The following is a 20,892-nucleotide window of genomic DNA, read 5'->3' as shown; positions in this document are numbered from 1 at the left end:
CCTCTCTTCTTCTTGCAGTCAAGCTGTTTTTGTATTTCATTGCTTGGCCTACCATGTTTCTTGGATAAGGGTTTCCCAGTTTTACAGAGGGCCGCTGCAACTGCGACCTTGATATCAACAAGGGGGCATGTAGTCTGTATTTCTTCTTCTCCATAACAGCCAGCTGTTCACACAAGCCAACTAGATGAAAGAATTATATATGACGGTAGTATCTGTTCCCGAAAGAACAGTTACCGTGGATGACCATGCAGCTTGCTAGAAATGAAATGATAATTAAATAGACACCCTAGCTGCAAACAGGCGTTGGTGTACTTCATTGGGGACATGTTGAAAATGTGTGCCCCGACCGGGACTCGAACCCAGGATCTCCTGCTTACATGGCAGACGCTCTATCCATCTGAGCCACTGAGGACACAGACGAATAGCGCGACTGCAGGGACTTATCCCTTGCACGCTCCCCGTGAGAATCCACATTCCCAACATGTCCACACCACAAACATCTATTAGGCGCACTACGAACGTAGTGGTGTGGACATGTTGGGAATGTGGATTCTCACGGGGAGCGTGCAAGGGATAAGTGCCTGCAGTCGCGCTATTCATCTGTGTCCTCGGTGGCTCAGATGGATAGAGTGTCTGCCATGTAAGCAGGAGATCCCGGGTTCGAGTCCCGGTCGGGGCACACATTTTCAACATATCCCCAATGAAGTACACCAACGCCTGTTTGCAGCTAGGGTGTCCATTTAATTATCATTTCATTTTAGATGAAAGAATATCTTCAAGTACCATTTCTTTGATCTGATTTGAATTCTGTAATATACTAGCATAGAATCTAATAGATCGACACCCTCCATGTAGTCATTGTAGATCATCACAGAGCGTGGACAAGGTACCATTTGGTATTCTTTTTCCTTCCTGAAAAGCCTCTTGATCTCGCCTTCTGGTTTGCATCCAACGTAAGTTGACAAAGTGTTGACTATTTTATTATCAAACCAGGAGACTACTGACAGCTGCACACCGTCTACTGTTGCTATCTTTTCCTCCATGCTGCCTCGACCATTCTTCTTCATTGCTGCCTCCTTAGGTAAAATGCAACCACGTACTCGATTGGACCAGACTGTCCCTAGTGATTGCATACCTTCCTTGTGCAAATACACTTCCAAGGGTACACTTGTGAACCAGTTATCAAAAAAAAAAAAAAAAAAATTGTGATTCACATGTCGTGGGACTGTTTGTGTAAGACGCACAACAACATTGATGCTAGCTCCTAGATCCATAGCACCAGGTATTATGATATTGCTCTGAGCTCCAGCAAAAATTTCATAATCATAGCTTTACTTCTGCCAGTATCTCGTCTCCTACCTTCCAAACTTTACAGAAGCTCTCCTGCGAACCTTGCGGAACTAGCACTCCTGAAAGAAAGGATACTGCGGAGACATGGCTTAGGTACCTTGGAAGGTAGGAGACGAGGTACTGGCAGAAGTAAAGCTGTGAGTACCGGGCGTGAGTCGTGCTTCGGTAGCTCAGATGGTAGAGCACTTGCCAGCGAAAGGCAAAGGTCCCGAGTTCGAGTCTCGGTCGGGCACACAGTTTTAATCTGCCAGGAAGTTTCATATCAGCGCTCACTCCGCTTCAGAGTAAAAATCTCATTCTAGATTTTCACTGGTTTATTGCTTTATTTAATAAGAAGTGCTGTATGTTGTCTCGAGTCCTTGTTTCCTGAGACTAGTATGACGTGCCCCCCCCCCCCCCCCTAGTTCAGATGCTGGGTACGCCCTTGGATTGAGAGCCGCCTCTAAGTGTCGCGCGAGTTCTGTAGCAGGCTGTACGTGTCTGTTTAATAGGCGAGGGGGGGATTGGCACCATTGGCTAACGCCGCAATCGGCGAGCGGTTGAGCAAGGCCTCCAACGACGAACTTCCCGTCACATCGGCCGGGGCTCCCCCTCCCTTCCTCCCGCCCCTACTCCTCCTCACTCATCCCTCCCCCCTCCACCATTCACCTCGCTCCGCGCCCGCCAGAGGGAAAATCCCACCGCCCCGTGGAGCGGCAGCTAGTCGGTCTCACGTTGCAGCAAAACGCCGCCGGGAGGCCCGCAGCTGAAGCACTCTCCTGCCACACACCGCGGACGCATCAAGGACGCCCCGAGAGCCGGCCAGCCGTCTATCACTCTCTCGCTCACTTCCCCCCCACCCACACGACTCGGTAAGTACCACGGTGGGAAATTTGTGATGAACTAAAAAAAAATTATTGTCAGGAAACAGCTGTCTTGTTGGAGATTGCATGAACTCGTTCCCCGCTCCACATTTGACGTTCGACCAGCACTGGACCTCCCATCTAATGTCAAATTGTTCAACGGTACAGATGACATGGTAACTGGGCGAAATTGAGCGAACGTTGGCAATCGTGTGTTAGAGGAAGTACGAGGCGTGTTTTTTAAGTAACTACAGTTTTGAAATTATAAAAAGACCTGCTAAGATATCTCGATATTTTATTTTTACATGAAAGCCTCTACCTTAATCTACTTTTCTACATAATTCCCGTCAATACTGATGCACTTGTCGTAACGTTGTACCAGTTTTTGAATGTTGCTGTTGTGGTCTTCAGTCCTGAGACTGGTTCGATGCAGCTCTCTATGCTACTCTATCCTGTGCAAGCTGTTTCATCTCCCAGTACTTACAGCAACCTACGTCCTTCTGAATTTGCTTACTGCATTCATCTCTTGCTCTACGATTTTCGCCCTCCACTCTTCCCTCTAATACTCAATTGGTGATCCCTTGATGCCTCAGAATATGTCCTACCAACCGATCCCTTCTTCTAGTCAAGTTGTGCCACAAACTCCTCTTCTCCCCAATTCTATTCGATCCCTCCTCATTAGTTATGTGATGTACCCATCTAATCTTCAGCATCCTTCTGCAGCACCATATTTCGAAAGCTTCTATTCTCTTCTTCTCCAAACTATTTATCGTCCATGTTTCACTTCCATACATAGCTACACTCCATACAAATACTTTCAGAAACGACTTCCTGACACTTAAATCTATACTCGATGTTAACAAATTTCTCTTCTTCAGAAACGCTTTCCTTGCCATTGCCAGTCTACATTTAATATCCTCTCTACTTCGACCGTCATCAGTTATTTTGCTCCCCAAATAGCAAATCTCCTTTACTACTTTAAGCATCTCATTTCCTTATCTAATTCCCGCAGCATCACCCGATTTAATTCGACTACATTCCATTATCGTCGTTTTGCTTTTGTTGATGTTTATCTTATATCCTCCTTTCAAGACAACTGTACATTCCATTCAACTGCTCTTCCAAGTCCTTTGCTGTCTCTGACAGAATTACAATGTCATCGGCGAACCTCAAAGTTTTTATTTCTTCTCCATGGATTTTAATTCCTACTCCGAATTTTTCTTTTGTTTCCTTTACTGCTTGCTCAATATACAGATTGAATAACATAGGGTATAGGCTACAACCCTGTCTCACTCCCTTCCCAACCACTGCATCCCTTTCATGCCCCTCGACTCTTATAACTGCTGTCTGGTTTCTGTACAAATTGTAAATAGCCTTTCACTCCCTGTATTTTACCCCTGCCACCTTTAGAATTTGAAAGAGAGTATTCCAGTCAACATGGCCAAAAGCTTTCTCTAAGTCTACAAATGCTAGAAACGTTGGTTTGCCTTTCCTTAATCTATTTTCTAAGATATTTCGTAAGGTCAGTATTGCCTCATGTTTTCCAACATTTCGGCGGAATCCAAACTCATCTCTCCCGAGGTCGGATTCTACTAGTTTTTTCATTCGTCTGTAAAGAATTCGCGTTAGTATGTTGCAGTTGTGACTTATTAAACTGATAGTTCTGTAGTTTTTGCATCTGTAAAGACCTGCTTTCTTTGGGATTGGAATTATTATATTCTTCTTGAAGTCTGAGTGTATTTCGCCTGTCTCATACATCTTGCTCACCAGATGGTAGAGTTTTGTCAGGACTGGCTCTCCCAAGGCTGTCAGTAATTCTATTGGAATATTTTCTACTCCCGGGGCCTTGTTTCGACTCAGGTCTTTGAATACCCTCCTCATAGAAGTCTGCCGCCTGACTTGTTGACCACTGCATCACCACTGTTTTGACTTCGTCATCGTCTCGAAGACGCTGACCGCCCGGGTCTTTCTTCAAGTGCAGGAACAGGTAGTCACTGGTTGCAAGATCGGGGCTGTACGGAGGATGATCTAGAGTTTCCCATCGAAAAGTTGTGATGAGATCTTTGGTCTGATTCGCCACATGCGGACGGGCATTGTCTTGCAGCAAAACGATGCCCTTGCTCAACTGCCGTGGACTGTTGTTTTGATTCTGGTGTGGCGTAGGCCACCCATGTTTCATCGCCCGTAACAATTTGGCTTAAGAAATCATCGCCGTCGTTGTGGTACCGCCCAAGGAAAGTCAATGCACTGTCTAAACGTTTGGTTTTGCGCACATCCGTCAACATTTTCGGTACTCAACGCGCGCACAATTTTCGGTAGTTCAAGTGCTCCGCCACAATGCCATACAAAACACTACGAGAAACATTAGGAAAGTCATCCCGCAAGGAGGAAATCGTAAAGCGTCTGTTTTCTCTCACCTTATTGTCGACTTCCTGCACCAAATTTTCATTAACGACCGAAGGACGCCCATTCCGTCATTCATCGTGCACATTTGTGCGGCCATCTTTAAATGCTCTCACCCACTTTCTTCCATTCCATGACTCATAATGTTTTCTCCGTAAACTGCACAGATCTCACGATGAACATCGATCGCTTTTTGGCCTTTAGCTCTAAGAAATCTTATAAGAGCCCGTACTTCACAGTCGGTGGGACTCACGATTATTGGAGGCATCTTAAACACTCAGCACACAGCGTAAACAAGGAAGAATCAGACAGTAATGGCGTCAGTGCGTAGATTAAGGTACAGGCTTTCATGTGAAAGTAAAATTATTGAGATATCTTAACACGTCTTTTTTTAATTTCAAAATGGTTCAAATGGCTATGAGCACTATGGGACTCAACTGCTGAGGTTATTAGTCCCCTAGAACTTAGAACTAGTTAAACCTAACTAACCTAAGGACATCACAAACATCCATGCCCGAGGCAGGATTCGAACCTGCGACCGTAGCGGTCTTGCGGTTCCAGACTGCAGCGCCTTTAACCGCACGGCCACTTCGGCCGGCTTTTTAATTTCATAACGGTATTTACTTAAGAACCACGCCTCCTACTATAATTAGGATTTTAAAAAAATACCACCTGGACTTCATTTCTTATTTTGTTCATTTTATTTATTTCTTCGAGTCCTCAGTCTTGTGACTGGTTTGATGTGGCCGCCATGAAGTTCGCTTCTGCACCAACCTCTTCATCTCAGAGAAGCAACTGCACTCTACATCCTCAGTTATCTGCTGGATGAAATCCCAGTCTCTGTCTTCCTCTACAGTTTTTGCCCTCTACAGCTGTCTCTAGTACGAGAGTGGTTTGAAAAGTTCTCAGAACGTGTAATGTCTCTTGCAGCGGTCTCTCCGCGATATTTACAGAAATTTATTAAATTATATAGCTCAGTACATATTTCGAAATATCTCTTCTTATCTTACCGATTCCTAAACTTTAATATACGATGATTACCAAAGCAAAGTAGTTTCAAGCCCTATTATTCCTTGGGGCGTGCCTTTACTCCATGAACTCTTTTTGTAGGCACTTAAGTGTGACTTGCGCAGTATCCATGTACACTACGTTATCAAAGTATCCTGACACACAAAAAACATATGTTTTTCATATTAGGTGCATTGTCCTGCCATCTAGTGCCAGGTACTCCATATCAGCGACCTCAGTAATCATTAGACGTCGGGAGAGAGCAGAATGGGGCGCTCCGCGGAACCCACGGACTTCGAACGTGGTCAGGTGATTGGGTGTCACTTGTGTCGTACGTCTGTACGCGAGATTTCCACACTCCTAAACATCCCTAGGTCCACTGTTTCCGATGTGATAGTGAAGTGGAAACGTGAAGGGACACGTACAGCACAAAAGCGTACAGGCCGACCTCGTCTGTTGCTGACAGAGACAGCCGACAGTTGAAGAGGGTCGTAATGTGTAATAGGCAGACACCTATCCAGACCATGACACAGGAATTGCAGACTGCACCAGGATCCACTGCAAGTACTATGACAGATAGGGCGGAGGTGAGAAAACTTGGATTTCGTGGTCGAGTGGCTGTTCACAAGCCACACATCACGCCGGTAAATGGCAAGCGACGCCTCGCTTGGTGTAGGGAGCGTAAACATTGGACACATGAACAGTGGGAAAACGTTGTGTGGAGTGAAGAATCACGGTACACAATGTGGCGATCCGATGGCAGGGTGTGGGTATGGCGAATGCACGGTGAAAGTCATCTGCCAACAGTAAAACTCGGAGGCGGTGGTGTTATGGTGTGGTCGTGTTTTCCATGGAGAGGGCTCCCACCCCTTGTTGTTTTGCGTGGCACTATCACAGCACAAGCCTACATTGATGTTTTAAGCACCTTCTTGCTCCCCACTGTTGAAGAGCAATTGGGGGATGGCGATTGCATCTTTGAACACGACCGAACACCTGTTCATAATTCGCGGCCTGTGGCGGAGTGGTTACACGACAGTAACACCCCTGTAATGGACTGGCCTGCACAGAGTCCTGACCTGAATCCTATAGAACACTTCTGGGATGTTTTGGAACGCCGACTTCGTGCCAGGCCTCACCGACCGACATCGATACCTCTCCTCAGTGTAACACTGCGTGAAGAATGGGCTGCCATTCCCCAAGAAACGTTCCAGCACCTGATTGAACTTATGCTTGCGAGAGTGGAAGCTGTCATCAAGGCTAAGGGTGGGCCAACACCATATTGAATTCCAGTAATACCGATGGAGGGTACCACGAACTTGTAAGTCATTTTCAGCCAGGTGTCCGGATACTTTTGACCACATAGCGTAGATGCAGATGTAGAGTGGATTCGTTCGAGACACACCTCTGGTCTTATGGTCTGGGGTGCGATAATCCGGAACTCTCGTTTACCTTTGGTTTTTCTGTAGAGGGCGCAAACGAGCGCTCGCTACGTGCAGAAAGTTGCTGGAGCTGTTCTTTTGCCATCCTTTCAAAACGGAGGTGGTTTGTTGTTCCAAAAGGATAATGCTCAAGCACACACTGCCCGAGAAAGTGAACGTGCTGTGTAGAGATGGGCAAACTCGTTCATCCTTGGGAACTAGTTCACTGCTGGTCGTTCTTTTTTGGGAACCGTTCATTTGCGCTTAGTATATGAAAAACTGAAAACTAGTAGTGTAGGTGACTGAAGGATGGAGGGCACCAAGAGGGTACATTTGCCTCCCCACTGGAGTAGAGAGGTTTTATTCATTACAGAATTCTTACACACTTTTAGAAATAATTTCTGTGATTCTGCAGAACCTCTCGCTTAGCCAACTGTAGCGTTGTGAGGCTGATCGCAGGGAAATAATATAGGGTGGCGCACGGAAAACTGGCCCCGAGTACAGACTGCTCGCCAATTACGGACGATGGGTTGCGCGTTACAAGCAGATACAACAAACAGACAAACATGTAATAATTAGGCAGTGAAGAAATAACAAGCTAATGCAAGCAACAATTGCGAAACAATCGATGACGGTGTTTAGAGAGCTGGAGTAGAGAACATGAAAATCTCACGCGACGCGTATGGGTTATAGCTCAAGCAGTCTTGTAACCTGTTGGTGGCTGCTTCCGAACTTAATAGACCACAAGTGTCTTGTATAAAATTCTTCGTTTCCACATCCACTACATAGCTATGCCTCGTTGTAAATAATAATCGTTTAGACCCTATATATACTTCACGTTGTCTCAAAGTTCGTGGGCGAAGTAGAGACTTTATGGAAGCATAAAATAAAATGTGGTTTTCTCATCATACTTGCGTCACATGCTTAGTAAAAATTAGGTTTTTATGTCGCATTATTAAAGTTAATGCAGAAATAATAATAATAATGAAGTTCGCAGTAATAAAGTTTTTGTTTCAAAGCTCCTTCTGAACAAATGTTTTTGAGATAATAAGTCAATATGATTTTATGGCAATCTACGTCTTTTCAATTGGAGAGGCAGCACTTTTCCTACTGAGCCAGAATGACCCACAACCCAAGTTCTTTTTTTTTTTTTCCAAAGAAACCAAACTAGCAGGTAATGCAAATTGGAAACAACCAAACTTAAAAAATAATTAGAGCCTTCCTAAATGTAATGGTTTGTATATCAAAGAGACACGAAAATCGTTTTATATGAATTTTCTTACACTAAATCTAAGGAAATTATTGAAAGATGCTAAATCAAGTCGATGAAACCAAAAAAATTATGAATAACAAAAAAAAAGAAAACTTGCCTTGTTATAAGTATGTCTTCTGCTGGTCATCGATATAATGGACTGAGTTGATATGCCCTATTGTTACCTGAAAAGACGTACCTATTACGTACGACGTACTTTTTATGTAATTTACCTAACTATAAAATACTTTTTGATTGCCGGTCGTGGATGCTGAATAGCCAGAACCAAGTGCAAGAACAGTTTGGAGCACATTTAAAATTGGCGAGCGCAGTGAACGAAACGAACTACTGGACACTGAACTAACTGGAAGCAGTCGGCAGTGGAACTGAGACAGGCGGTCATGCGAAGAACGACGAGTGCGGCCGAGGGAGGCCGAGACTGAGACGAGCACGCGACCCAGGCTGGAACGAGAACTGCCCAAGTGACTGCCGCGACCAAAGTGAACTATGAACCGATCGTTCCTCGTTCCCGGGAACTATAGGTAGACTGCCGCGACCGAAGTGAACTATGAACCAATCTTTTCTCGTTCCCAGGAACTATAAGTAGACCGCCGCGACCGAAGTGAACTATGAAGTGATCGTTCCTCATTCCCAGGAACTATAAGTAGACTGCCATGACCGAAGTGAACCATGAACTGATCGTTCCTCATTCCCAGAAACTATAAGTAGACCGCCACAACCATAGGGAGACTGCCGCGACCAAAGTGAACTATGAACCGATCGTTCCTCGTTCCTGGGAACTATAAGCAGACCGCTGCGACTGAAGTGAACTATGAACCGATCGTTCCTCGTTCCCGGGAACTATAAGTAGACTGCCGCGACCGAAGTGAACTATGAACCAATTGTTTCTCATTCCCAGGAACTATAAGTAGACTGCCGTGACCGAACTATGGACCGATCATTCCTCGTTCCCGGGAACTGTAGGTAGACTGCCGCAACCGAAGTGAACTATGAACCGATCATTTCTCGTTCTGGGAACTATAAGTAGACTGCCATGAGTGAAGTGAACTATGAACTGATCGTTCCTCATTCCCAGGAACTATAAGTAGACCGCCACAACCATAAGGAGACTGCCGCGACCGAAGTGAACTATGAACCAATTATTTCTCGTTCCCAGGAACTATAAGTAGACCGCCACGACCGAAGTGAACTATGAATCGATCGTTCCTCGTTCCCAGGAACTATAAGTAGGCTGCCATGACCGAAGTGAACTATGAACTGATCGTTCCTCATTCCCAGGAACTATAAGTAGACCGCCACAACCATCAGGACACTGCCGCGACCGAAGTGAACTATGAATCGATCGTTCCTCGTTCCTGGGAACTATAAGTAGACCGCTGCGACTGAAGTGAACTATGAACCAATCATTTCTCGTTCCCGGGAACTATAACTTGACTGTCGCAACCAAAGTGAACTATGAACTGATCATTCCTCGTTCCCAGGAACTATAAGTAGACCGCTGCGACTGAAGTGAACTATGAACCGATCGTTCCTCATTCCCAGGAACTATAAGTAGACTGCCATGACTGAAGTGAACTATTCAACGATCGTTCCTCGTTCTTGGGAACTATAAGTAGACCGTTGCGACCAAAGTGAACTATGAACCTATCATTCCTCGTTCCCGGGAGCTGTAAGTAGCCCCTGCGACTGAAGTGAACTATGAACCGATCGTTCCTCATTCCCGGGAACTATAAGTTGACCGTCGCGACCGAAGTGAACTATGAATCGATCGTTTCTCGTTCCCGGAAACTATAAGTAGACCGTCGCGACCGAAGTGAACTATTAACCGATCGTTCCTCGTTCCTGGGAACTACACTCCTGGAAATGGAAAAAAGAACACATTGACACCGGTGTGTCAGACCCACCATACTTGCTCCGGACACTGCGAGAGGGCTGTACAAGCAATGATCACACTCACGGCACAGCGGACACACCAGGAACCGCGGTGTTGGCCGTCGAATGGCGCTAGCTGCGCAGCATTTGTGCACCGCCGCCGTCAGTGTCAGCCAGTTTGCCGTGGCATACGGAGCTCCATCGCAGTCTTTAACACTGGTAGCATGCCGCGACAGCGTGGACGTGAACCGTATGTGCAGTTGACGGACTTTGAGCGAGGGCGTATAGTGGGCATGCGGGAGGCCGGGTGGACGTACCGCCGAATTGCTCAACACGTGGGGCGTGAGGTCTCCACAGTACATCGATGTTGTCGCCAGTGGTCGGCGGAAGGTGCACGTGCCCGTCGACGTGGGACCGGACCGCAGCGACGCACGGATGCACGCCAAGACCGTAGGATCCTACGCAGTGCCGTAGGGGACCGCACCGCCACTTCCCAGCAAATTAGGGACACTGTTGCTCCTGGGGTATCGGCGAGGACCATTCGCAACCGTCTCCATGAAGCTGGGCTACGGTCCCGCACACCGTTAGGCCGTCTTCCGCTCACGCCCCAACATCGTGCAGCCCGCCTCCAGTGGTGTCGCGACAGGCGTGAATGGAGGGACGAATGGAGACGTGTCGTCTTGAGCGATGAGAGTCGCTTCTGCCTTGGTGCCAATGATGGTCGTATGCGTGTTTGGCGCCGTGCAGGTGAGCGCCACAATCAGGACTGCATACGACCGAGGCACACAGGGCCAACACCCGGCATCATGGTGTGGGGAGCGATCTCCTACACTGGCCGTACACCACTGGTGATCGTCGAGGGGACACTGAATAGTGCACGGTACATCCAAACCGTCATCGAACCCATCGTTCTACCATTCCTAGACCGGCAAGGGAACTTGCTGTTCCAACAGGACAATGCACGTCCGCATGTATCCCGTGCCGCCCAACGTGCTCTAGAAGGTGTAAGTCAACTACCCTGGCCAGCAAGATCTCCGGATCTGTCCCACATTGAGCATGTTTGGGACTGGATGAAGCGTCGTCTCACGCGGTCTGCACGTCCAGCACGAACGCTGGTCCAACTGAGGCGCCAGGTGGAAATGGCATGGCAAGCCGTTCCACAGGACTACATCCAGCATCTCTACGATCGTCTCCATGGGAGAATAGCAGCCTGCATTGCTGCGAAAGGTGGATATACACTGTACTAGTGCCGACATTGTGCATGCTCTGTTGCCTGTGTCTATGTGCCTGTGGTTCTGTCAGTGTGATCATGTGATGTATCTGACTCCAGGAAAGTGTCAATAAAGTTTCCCCTTCCTGGGACAATGAATTCACGGTGTTCTTATTTCAATTTCCACTAGTGTATAAGTAGACCGCCGCGACCGAAGTCAACTATGAACCGTTCGTTCCTTGGGATTCGTTCCTCGGTCCTTTCGTTCAGCTTGGTGAACCGTTCCTTTGCACCAGTTCATTCGCGAACTACCCATCTCTAGTGCTGTGCAAGATGCACAGCAGCTTCCCTGGCCAGTACGATCTCTGGACTTGTCACCTGCCAAGCACGTGTGGCATACGATGGGACGAGAAGTGTCTTGTGTCACTCGTCAAGCGACAACTCTTATAGGAGTACGCAAACACGTCGAACATGCGTGGCGTATTCCCCGCCTACACGATCGACATGATGGCAGAGCCTCCATTGCCACCCATGGAGACGATACCCGAAACCTCAGAACCGCTTGTGCTATTGATCTGTAAATGTTATCATTTCACGAAATCCACATGGGCCGGCCGCAGTGACCGAGCGGTTCTAGGCGCTTCAGTCCAGAACCGCGCTGCTGCTACGGTCACATGTTCGAATCCTGCTTCGGGCATTGTTGTGTGTGGTCTCCTTAGGTTAGTTAGGTTTAAGTTGTTCTAACAGGGAGCGAAAGGCTATTTACAATTTGTACAGAAACTAGATGGCAGTTATTAGAGTCGAGGGACATGAAAGGAAAGCAGTGGTTGGGAAGGGAGTGAGACAGGGTTGTAGCCTATCCCCAGTGTTATTCAATCTGTATATTGAGCAAGCAATAAAGGAAACAAAAGAAAAATTCGGAGTAGAAATTAAATTCCATGGAGAAGAAATAAAAACTTTGAGGTTCGCTGATGACATTGTAATTCTGTCAGAGACAGCAGAGGACTTGGAAGAGCAGTTGAACGGAATGGACAGTGTCTTGAAAGGAGGCTATAAGATGAACATCAACAAAAGCAAAACGAGGGTAATGGAATTAAGTCGAATTAAGTCGGGTGATGCTGAGGGAATTAGATTAGGAAATGAGACACTTAAAGTAGTAAAGGACTGATGATGGTCGAAGTAGAGAGGATATAAAATGTAGACTGGCAATGGCAAAGAAAGCTTTTCTGAAATAGAGAAATATGTTAACATCGAGTATTGATTTAAGTGTGAGGAAGACGTTTCTGAAAGTATTTCTATGGAGTGTAGCCATGTATGGAAGTGAAACATGGATGATAAATAGTTTGGACAAGAAGAGAATAGAAGCTTTCGAAATGTGGTGCTATAGAAGAATGCTGAAGATTAGATGGGTAGATCGCATAACTAATGAGGAGGTATTGAATAGAATTGGGGAGAAGAGGAGCTTGTGGCACAACTTGACAAGAAGAAGGGATCGGTTGGTAGGACATGTTCTGAGACATCGAGGGATCACCAGTTTAGTATTGGAGGGCAGCGTGGTGGGTAAAAATCGTAGAGACCAAGAGAAGAATACACTAAGCAGATTCAGAAGGATGTAGGTTGCAGTAGGTACTGGGAGATGAAGATCTTGTATAGGATAGAGTAGCATGGAGAGCTGCATCAAACCAGTCTCAGGACTGAAGACCACAACAACAACAACAAGTCTCAGATGTTAAGTCCGATAGTGCTCAGAGCCATTTGTAATCCACAATAACCGTTGCAAAAATAAAGCTTAAGTAATCTGGCAGCCTCTAAAAGTGTGTACCAATTATTTATCCGGCAGTGTATTTTCTTTATGTGGTCATTGAACTTCGCGTCTAAACTCCGACGTATTTTACGGAAGTCACTGTTGGCAGTAGTGTAGCCGTTTGCAACGCAGCTCAACTTATTTACACGTGTTTTACTGCAAATACTAGATACGGGTGAACGGATTAGTTAGTTAGACACACACCAGAAAACTCTTAGTTTTATAAAATATCCCATGTGTAAAACAGCTCATACGTCTCATTCCTTTACAAACCTGTTAAATATTTGACGTCAACCACGTACAAAGTCTGTTTAAAAAATCTCGGAACTCTGTCCACAAAATTTTTCTACGCTAGCCTTTTACGAGGGTAAGTCAATTATTATCCGGAAAGCAGTTATAAAATTTTATTCGAATCAAATAGGAAACTTAGAAGAACATCATTTTTCGACATAGTCTCCTTGCGTTTTGACGCAGTTGGTCCATCATTGTACAGGCTTCCTGATGCCCTCATAAAGGAAGGTTCTCGGTTGAGGTGTGAGCCAGGAATGCGCCGCTTCTTTCACTGCCTCGTCCGAGGCAAATCGACGGCCCCTTAATGCCTGTTTGAGCGGATCAAAGAAGTGATATTCAGAAGGGGCAAGATCGGGACTACACGGAGGATGATCCAGTACTTCAAATTTGAGTTTCTGGAGCGTTTCAGCAGTGTGGGCAGCAGTATGCGGACGGGCATTGTCGTGCAACAGCACAACTCCTTCTGACAGCAGTCCTCGGCGTTTGCTTCGAATTGCAGGCTTCAGCCTGGCAGTAAGCATCTCACTGTAACGTACGCTGTTTACTGCTGTGCCCCTTTCCCCATAATGTTCCAGTACTGGACATTGTGCGTCCCAAAAAACCGTAAGCATCAGTTTTCCAGCGGACGGTTGGGTCTTAAACTTTTTCTTGCACGGCGGATTTGGATGTTTCCAGTCCATACTCTGCCGTTTACTCTCCGGCTCTTAATGATGGATCCTCGTTTCGTCACCAGTAATAACCCTGTCTAAAAAGTTGTCCCCTTCGTTACCACAGCAATCCAATTTTTTTTTTTTTTTTTTTTTGCAGATTCCCAGGGCGTTTGTTTATGCAACTGTGTGAGTTGTTTTGGGACCCATCTTGCACAAACTTTATGTAAACCACGTCCGTTGTGGGTGATTTCGTAGGCAGAACCGTGACTAATTTGCAGACGATGTGCCACTATCGCCTGTCTAAGAGAATCATTTCACGTGAACGCTCTATGGTTTCTTCATTTGTGGAGGTAAACGGTCGTGTAGGTTGCAGATTCCTGGACTTGCGCCAATGGGTGGTTGGGCTTCGGGTTTCGTTGAATAGGTCAGGTGTCCACTATACGCATGAGGCGGCTACACGGGTAGCAGGGGCTGTGTGGCGGGGACTGCGCGGTTTTTTAGGTTAGAGGGTCTCGGGAAAATACAAGAAGGGCTTCAGTCACAAAGGGTGCAGGCTGAACACAGCAAGAACGTAGATGCAGGTACCATTGGGATAACAGTTGTAAACTGTCGTAGCTGTGTTGGGAAAGTAGCAGAGCTCCAAGCGCTAATAGACAGCACTGATGCTCAAATAGTTACAGGCACTTGAAGCTCGCTAAAGCCGTGTTCCGAAAGCATAAGCTAAACAAGGTCGGCGGTGGCGTGTTTGTTGCTGTCAGAAGTAGTTTAACTCGTTGCGAAATTGAAGTAGATACTTCCTGTGAGTTAGTATGGGCAGAGGTCATTGTTGGCAACCGGAATAGAATAATAATTGGATCCTTTTACCGACCTCTCAATTCAGATGATACAGTTGCTGAAAGGTTCAATGAGAACTTGAGTTTGATTTCAAACACGTACCCGACTCATACGATAATAGTTGGTGGTGTCTTTAATGTACCCTCGATATGTTGGCGAAAATACATATTCAAATCCGGAGGTACGCCTAAAACATCATCCGAAATTGTGCTAAACGCATTCTCTGAAAATTATTTCGAGTAGTTAGTTCGTGAGCCCACGCGAATAGTAAACGGTTGTGAAAACACACGTAACCTCGTAGCAACAAATAATCCTGAGCTATTAACGAGCATCAAAACCGATTCAGGGATTAGTGAACACAGGACTGTCGTAGCGAGATTCAATATTGCAATCCCCAAATCCTCGAAAAAATAAGCGAAAAATATACCTATTCAAAAAAGCAGATAAAAATTCACTTGACGCCTTCATGAGAGGCAATCTCCACTCATTCCAGATTAATAATATAAGTGTAGACCAGATGTGGCTTAAATTCAAAGAAATTGACAGTAGAGATTCGCGATGGATACTATTGTAGGCTTTTTTTCTTTTAAATCGACAAACGTGATCACTAGTTTCTTGTCCCTGACCCTATGAGCCAGCCGGTGTGGGTGAGCGGTTCTAGGCGCTACAGTCTGTAACCGCGCGACCGCTACGGTCGCAGGTGCGAATCCTTCCTCGGGCATGGATGTGTGTGATGTTCTTACGTTAGTTAGGCTTAAGTAGTTCTAAGTCCTAGGGGACTGATGACCTCAGAAGTTAAGTTCAATAGTGCTCAGAGCCATTTGAACCATTTCATAACTGTCTATTGACACACAGTCAACATGGGTTTAGAAAACATCGTTCTTGTGAAATACAACTAGCCCTTTATTCACATGAAGTGTTGAGTGCTATTGACAAGGGATTTCAGATCGATTCCCTATTTCTGGATTTCCGGAAGGCTTTTGACGCTGTATCACACAAGCAGCTTGTTGGGAAATCGCGTGCTTGTGGAATATAGTCTCAGTTATGTGACTGGATTTGTGATTTCCTGACAGAGAGGTCACAGTTCGTGGTAATTGACGGAAAGTCATCGAGTAAAACACAAGTGACTTCTGGCGTTTCCCAAGGGAGTGTTATAGGTCCTTAGCTGTTCCTTATCTATATAAACGATTTGGGAGACAATCTGAACAGTCGTCTTAGGCTGTCTGCAGATGACGCTGTCGTTTATCGACTAGTGAAGTCATCAGAAGATCTAAACAAACTGCAAAACGATTTAGAAGAAATATCGGAATGGTGCGAAAAGTGGCAGTTGACCTTGAATAACGAAAAGTGTGAGGTCGTCCACATTAGAGTGCTAAAAGGAACTCGTTGAACTTCGGTTACACGATAAATCAGTCTAATCTAAAAGCCTAAGTCAACTGAATACCTAGGTATTACAATTATGAACAATTTAAATTGGAAGGAAGGCATAGAAAATGTTGTGGGGAAGGCTAACCAAAGACTGAGTTTTATTGGCAGGAAACTTAGAAAATGTAACAGACCTACTAAGGAGACTGCCTACACTACACTTGTTCGCCCTCTTTTAGAATACTGCTGCGCGGTGTGGGATCCTCACCAGATAGGACTGACGGAGTACATCGAAAAAGTTCAAAGAAAGGCAGCACGTTTTGTATTATCGCGAAATATGGGAGCGAGTGTCACAGAAATTATACAGAATTTGAGCTGGAAATCATTAAAAGAAAGGCGTTTTTCGTTGCGACGGAATCTTCTCACGAAATTCCAATCACCAACTTTCTCCTCCGAATGGGAAAATATTTTGTTGACACCGACCTACGTAGGGAGAAACGATCAGCATGGTAAAATAAGCGGAATCAGAGCTCGTACGGAAAGATATAGGTGTTCATTCTTTCCGCCCGCTATACGAGATTGGAGTAATAGAGAATTGTGAAGGTGTTCGATGAACCCTCTGCCAGGGACTTTAAAATCTCATTTGCAGAGTATCCATGTAGGTGTAGATGTGAATGTACAGAGTATGGATTCAGAGTAAATCGGAGAAAGACGAAGGTAATGAGAAGTAGTAGAAATGAGAACAGCGAGAAACTTAACATCAGGATTGATGGTCACGAAGTAGATGAAGTTAAGGAATTCTGCTACCTAGGCAGTAAAAAAACCAATGACGGACGGAGCAAGGAGGACATCAAAAGCAGACTAGCGATGGCAAAAAGGTCATTCCTGGCCCAGAGAAGTCTACTAATTTCAAATATCGACCTTAAACTGAGGAAGAAATTTCTGAGAATGTACGTCCTGAATATGGCATTGTATGGTAGTGAAACATGCACTGTGACAAAACTGGAACAGAAGAGAATCGAAGCATTTGAGATGTGGTGCTACAGACGAATGTTGAATATTAGGTGGACTCATAAGGTGAGGAGTGAGGAGGTTCTACGCAGAATCGGAAAGGAAAGAAATATGTGGAGAACAGTGGTAAAGAGAAGGGACAGGATGATAGCACATCTGATAAGACATGAGGGAATGACTTCCATGGTACTAGAGGGAGCTGTAGAGGGCAAAAACTGTAGAGGAAAACAGAGATGGAATACATCCAGCAAGTAATTGAGGACGTAGGTTGCAAGTGCTACTCTGAGGTTAAGAGGTTGGCAGAGGAGAGGAATTCGTGGTGGGCCGCATCAAACCAGTCAGAAGACTGATGAAAAAAAAAAAATATATCAGCTGAAAGCTATGAGAGAGATAAAAATTTCAGCCTTTCTTTTTTTTTTAATGGAAGAGTTTCACTTCCTTGAGCAACTCGTTTAATTTAATTGTAGAGGTTTTTCCAAGTAGAAGAACGTCCCGAAAGTCATTGCGGATGGAAGCTCAATGTCTAAGACATTCTGTAAACCAACTGTGAACAAAATCTAAAGGAACTTGCCCCCCTTCTTGCAGCGGTGTACCGTAGGTCTGTAGAAGAGCGTAGCGTTCCAAAGGATTGGAAAAGGGCACAGGTCATCCCCGTTTTCAAGAAGGGACGTCGAACAGATGTGCAGAACTATAGACCCATATCTCTAACGTCGATCAGTCGCAGAATTTTGAAACACGTATTATGTTCGAGTATAATGACTTTTCTGGAGACTAGAAATCTACTCTGTAGGAATCAGCATGGGTTTCGAAAAAGACGATTGTGTGAAACCCAGCTCGCGCTATTCGTCCACGAGACTCAGAGGGCCATAGACACGGGTTCCCAGGTAGATGCCGTGTTTCTTGACTTCCGCAAGGCGTTCGATACAGTTCCCCACAGTCGTTTAATGAACAAAGTAAGAGCATATGGACTATCAGACCAATTGTGTGATTGGACTAAAGAGTTCCTAGATAACAGGACGCAGCATGTCATTCTCAATGGAGAGAAGTCTTCCGAAGTAAGAGTGATTTCAGGTGTGCCGCAGGGGAGTGTCGTAGGATCGTTGCTATTCGCGATACATATAAATGACCTTGTGGATAACATTGGAGGTTCACTGAGGCTTTTTGCGGATGATGCTGTGGTGTATCGAGAGGTTGTAACAAAGGAAAATTGTACTGAAATGAGGAGGATCTGCAGCGAATTGACGCATGGTGCAGGGAATGGCAATTGAATCTCAACGTAGACAAGTGTAATGTGCTGCGAATACATGGAAAGAAAGGTCCCTTATCATTTAGCTACAATACTGCAGGTCAGCAACTGGAAGCAGTGAATTCCATAAATTATCTGGGAGTACGCATTAGGAGTGATTTAAAATGGAATGATCATATAAAGTTGATCGTCCGTAAAGCAGATGCCAGACTGAGATTCATTGGAAGAATCCTAAGGAAATTCTAACCGAAAACAAAGGAAGTAGGTTACAGTACGCTTGTTCGCCCACTGCTTGAATATTGCTCAGCAGTGTGGGATCCGTACCAGATAGGGTTGATGGAAGAGATAAAGAAGATCCAACAGAGAGAAGCGCGCTTCGTTACAGAATCATTTAGTAATCGCGAAAGCGTTACGGAGATGATAGATAAACTCCAGTGGAAGACTCTGCAGGAGAGACACTCAGTAGCTCGGTACGGGCTTTTGTTGAATTTTCGAGAACATACCTTCACCGAGGAGTCAAGCAGTATATTGCTCCCTCCTACGTATATCTCGCGAAGAGACCATGAGGGTAAAATGAGAGAGATTAGATCCCACACAGAGGCATACCGACAATCCTTCTTTCCACGAACAATACGAGACTGGAATAGAAGGGAGAACCGATAGAGGTACTCAAGGTACCCTCCGCCACACACCGTCAGGTGGCTTGCGGAGTATGGATGTAGATGTAGATAATTCGCACAGCAGATAATCTTCGCATGAGATTTCCATTTTTTTTCACAACATTGGTGCTTCACATACGCATTGAAAACAATATACTGCGCCAGCTAGTAAGACGACATTGTTTTAACAGTAATAAAACTGTCGTGCATGTGACTATACCGCCATCTTGCGGCATTCTGTAAAGATTTTGAATGGTGCACAAGTATTTCGAATGTGTGTGTCAGTATTTTAGGTTTTAAGTGCAGAGTTTTCATGGAGGTCACTGTGCTTTTGCCAGGCTGTTCGCGAGCGTTTGAATGAAGGACGGACGCAGAAGTGTTTATCTCGCTCTGAGTGAAGGATAGGAGCAGGCATCTGGGTCAGGTCTGAATGCGGTACAGAAAGAAGGGAGCGCGCTACACGAAAACCACAACACTTCCTCTCAAGTTAACCGACAGAAGGTGATGATGTTCTCGTTAGAGTCTATACTGAATAAGTTACCCCTATTGCAGTACAAGGATCGCTTACTGCGAGAAAGGTTAACGATTGAGAATCAAGTAGGTAAAAAGACGAGGGCTAATAGAAATCCTTGGGTGACATAAGAGAATTTAATTGATGAAAGGAGAAAATATAAAAATGCACTAAATGAAGCAGGATAAAAGGAATACAAACGTCTCAAAAATGAGATCGACAGGAAGTGCAAAATGGCTAAGCAGGGATGGCTAGAGGTCAAATGTAATCATGTAGAGGCTTATCTCACGAGGGGCAAGATAGATATTGCCTACAGGAAAATTAAAGAGACCTTTGGAGAAAAGAGAGCCACTTGTATGAATATCAAGAGCTCAGATGGAAACCCAGTTCTAAGCAAAGAAGGGAACGCAGATAGGTAGAAGGAGTACATAGAGGGTCTATACAAGGGCGATGTACTTGAGGACAATATTATGGAAATGGAAGAGGATGTAGATGAAGACGAAATGGGAGATACGATACTGCGTGAAGAGTTTGACAGAGCACTGAAAGACCTGAGTCGAAACAAGGCCCCCGGAGTAGACAACATCCCACTACTGACGGCCTTGGGACAGCCAGTCCTGACAAAACTCTACCATCTGGTGAGCAAGATGTATGAGACAGGCCAAATACCCTCAGACTTCAGGAAGAGTATAATAATTCCAATCCCAAAGAAAGCAGGCGTTGACAGATGTGAAAGTTACCGAACTATCAGATTAATAAGTCACAGCTGCAAAATACTAACGAGAATTCTTTACAGACGCATGGAATAACTGGTAGAAGCCGACCTCGGGGAAGATCAGTTTCGATTCCGTAGAAATGTTGGAACACGTAAGGTAATACTAACCCTACGACTTATCTTAGAAAAAAGATTAAGGAAAGGCAAACGTACGTTTCTAGCATCTGTAGACTTAGAGATAGCTTTTGACAAAGTTGACTAGAATACATTTTTTCAAATTCTGAATGTCGTAGGGGTAAAATACAGGGAGCGAAAGGCTATTTACAATTTGTACAGAAACCAGATGGCAGTTATGAGAGTCGAGGGGCACTAAAGGGAAGCAGTGCTTGGGAAGGCAGTGAGACAGGGTTGTTGCCTTTCTCCGATGTTA

The 20,892-nt window shown here is 45.3% G+C and overlaps 1 protein-coding gene and 1 non-coding gene across 2 annotated transcripts in view; both read left to right on the top strand.

Moving 5' to 3' along the window:
* Nucleotides 1-605: 605 nt before the first annotated feature.
* On the top strand, nt 606-679 carry Trnat-ugu. The gene has a single exon. It is a non-coding gene; the product is annotated as a tRNA-Thr (tRNA).
* A 1,351-nt stretch (nt 680-2,030) lies between these two features.
* The window catches only part of LOC124553905 (immunoglobulin domain-containing protein oig-4-like), a 64,283-nt gene continuing 45,421 nt past the window's right edge, over nt 2,031-20,892 (top strand). The window contains exon 1 of the mRNA XM_047127918.1: nt 2,031-2,201. The gene's annotated coding sequence lies outside the window, so the exon portion shown is untranslated. The remainder of the gene's footprint in view (nt 2,202-20,892) is intronic.

This window comes from Schistocerca americana, chromosome 11 (assembly GCF_021461395.2).
Source record: "Schistocerca americana isolate TAMUIC-IGC-003095 chromosome 11, iqSchAmer2.1, whole genome shotgun sequence".
In the NCBI taxonomy this organism is placed as follows: Eukaryota; Metazoa; Arthropoda; class Insecta; order Orthoptera; family Acrididae; genus Schistocerca; species Schistocerca americana.
Note: the sequence above shows the minus strand (reverse complement) of the source record. Positions and strands in the feature narration are given on the sequence as shown.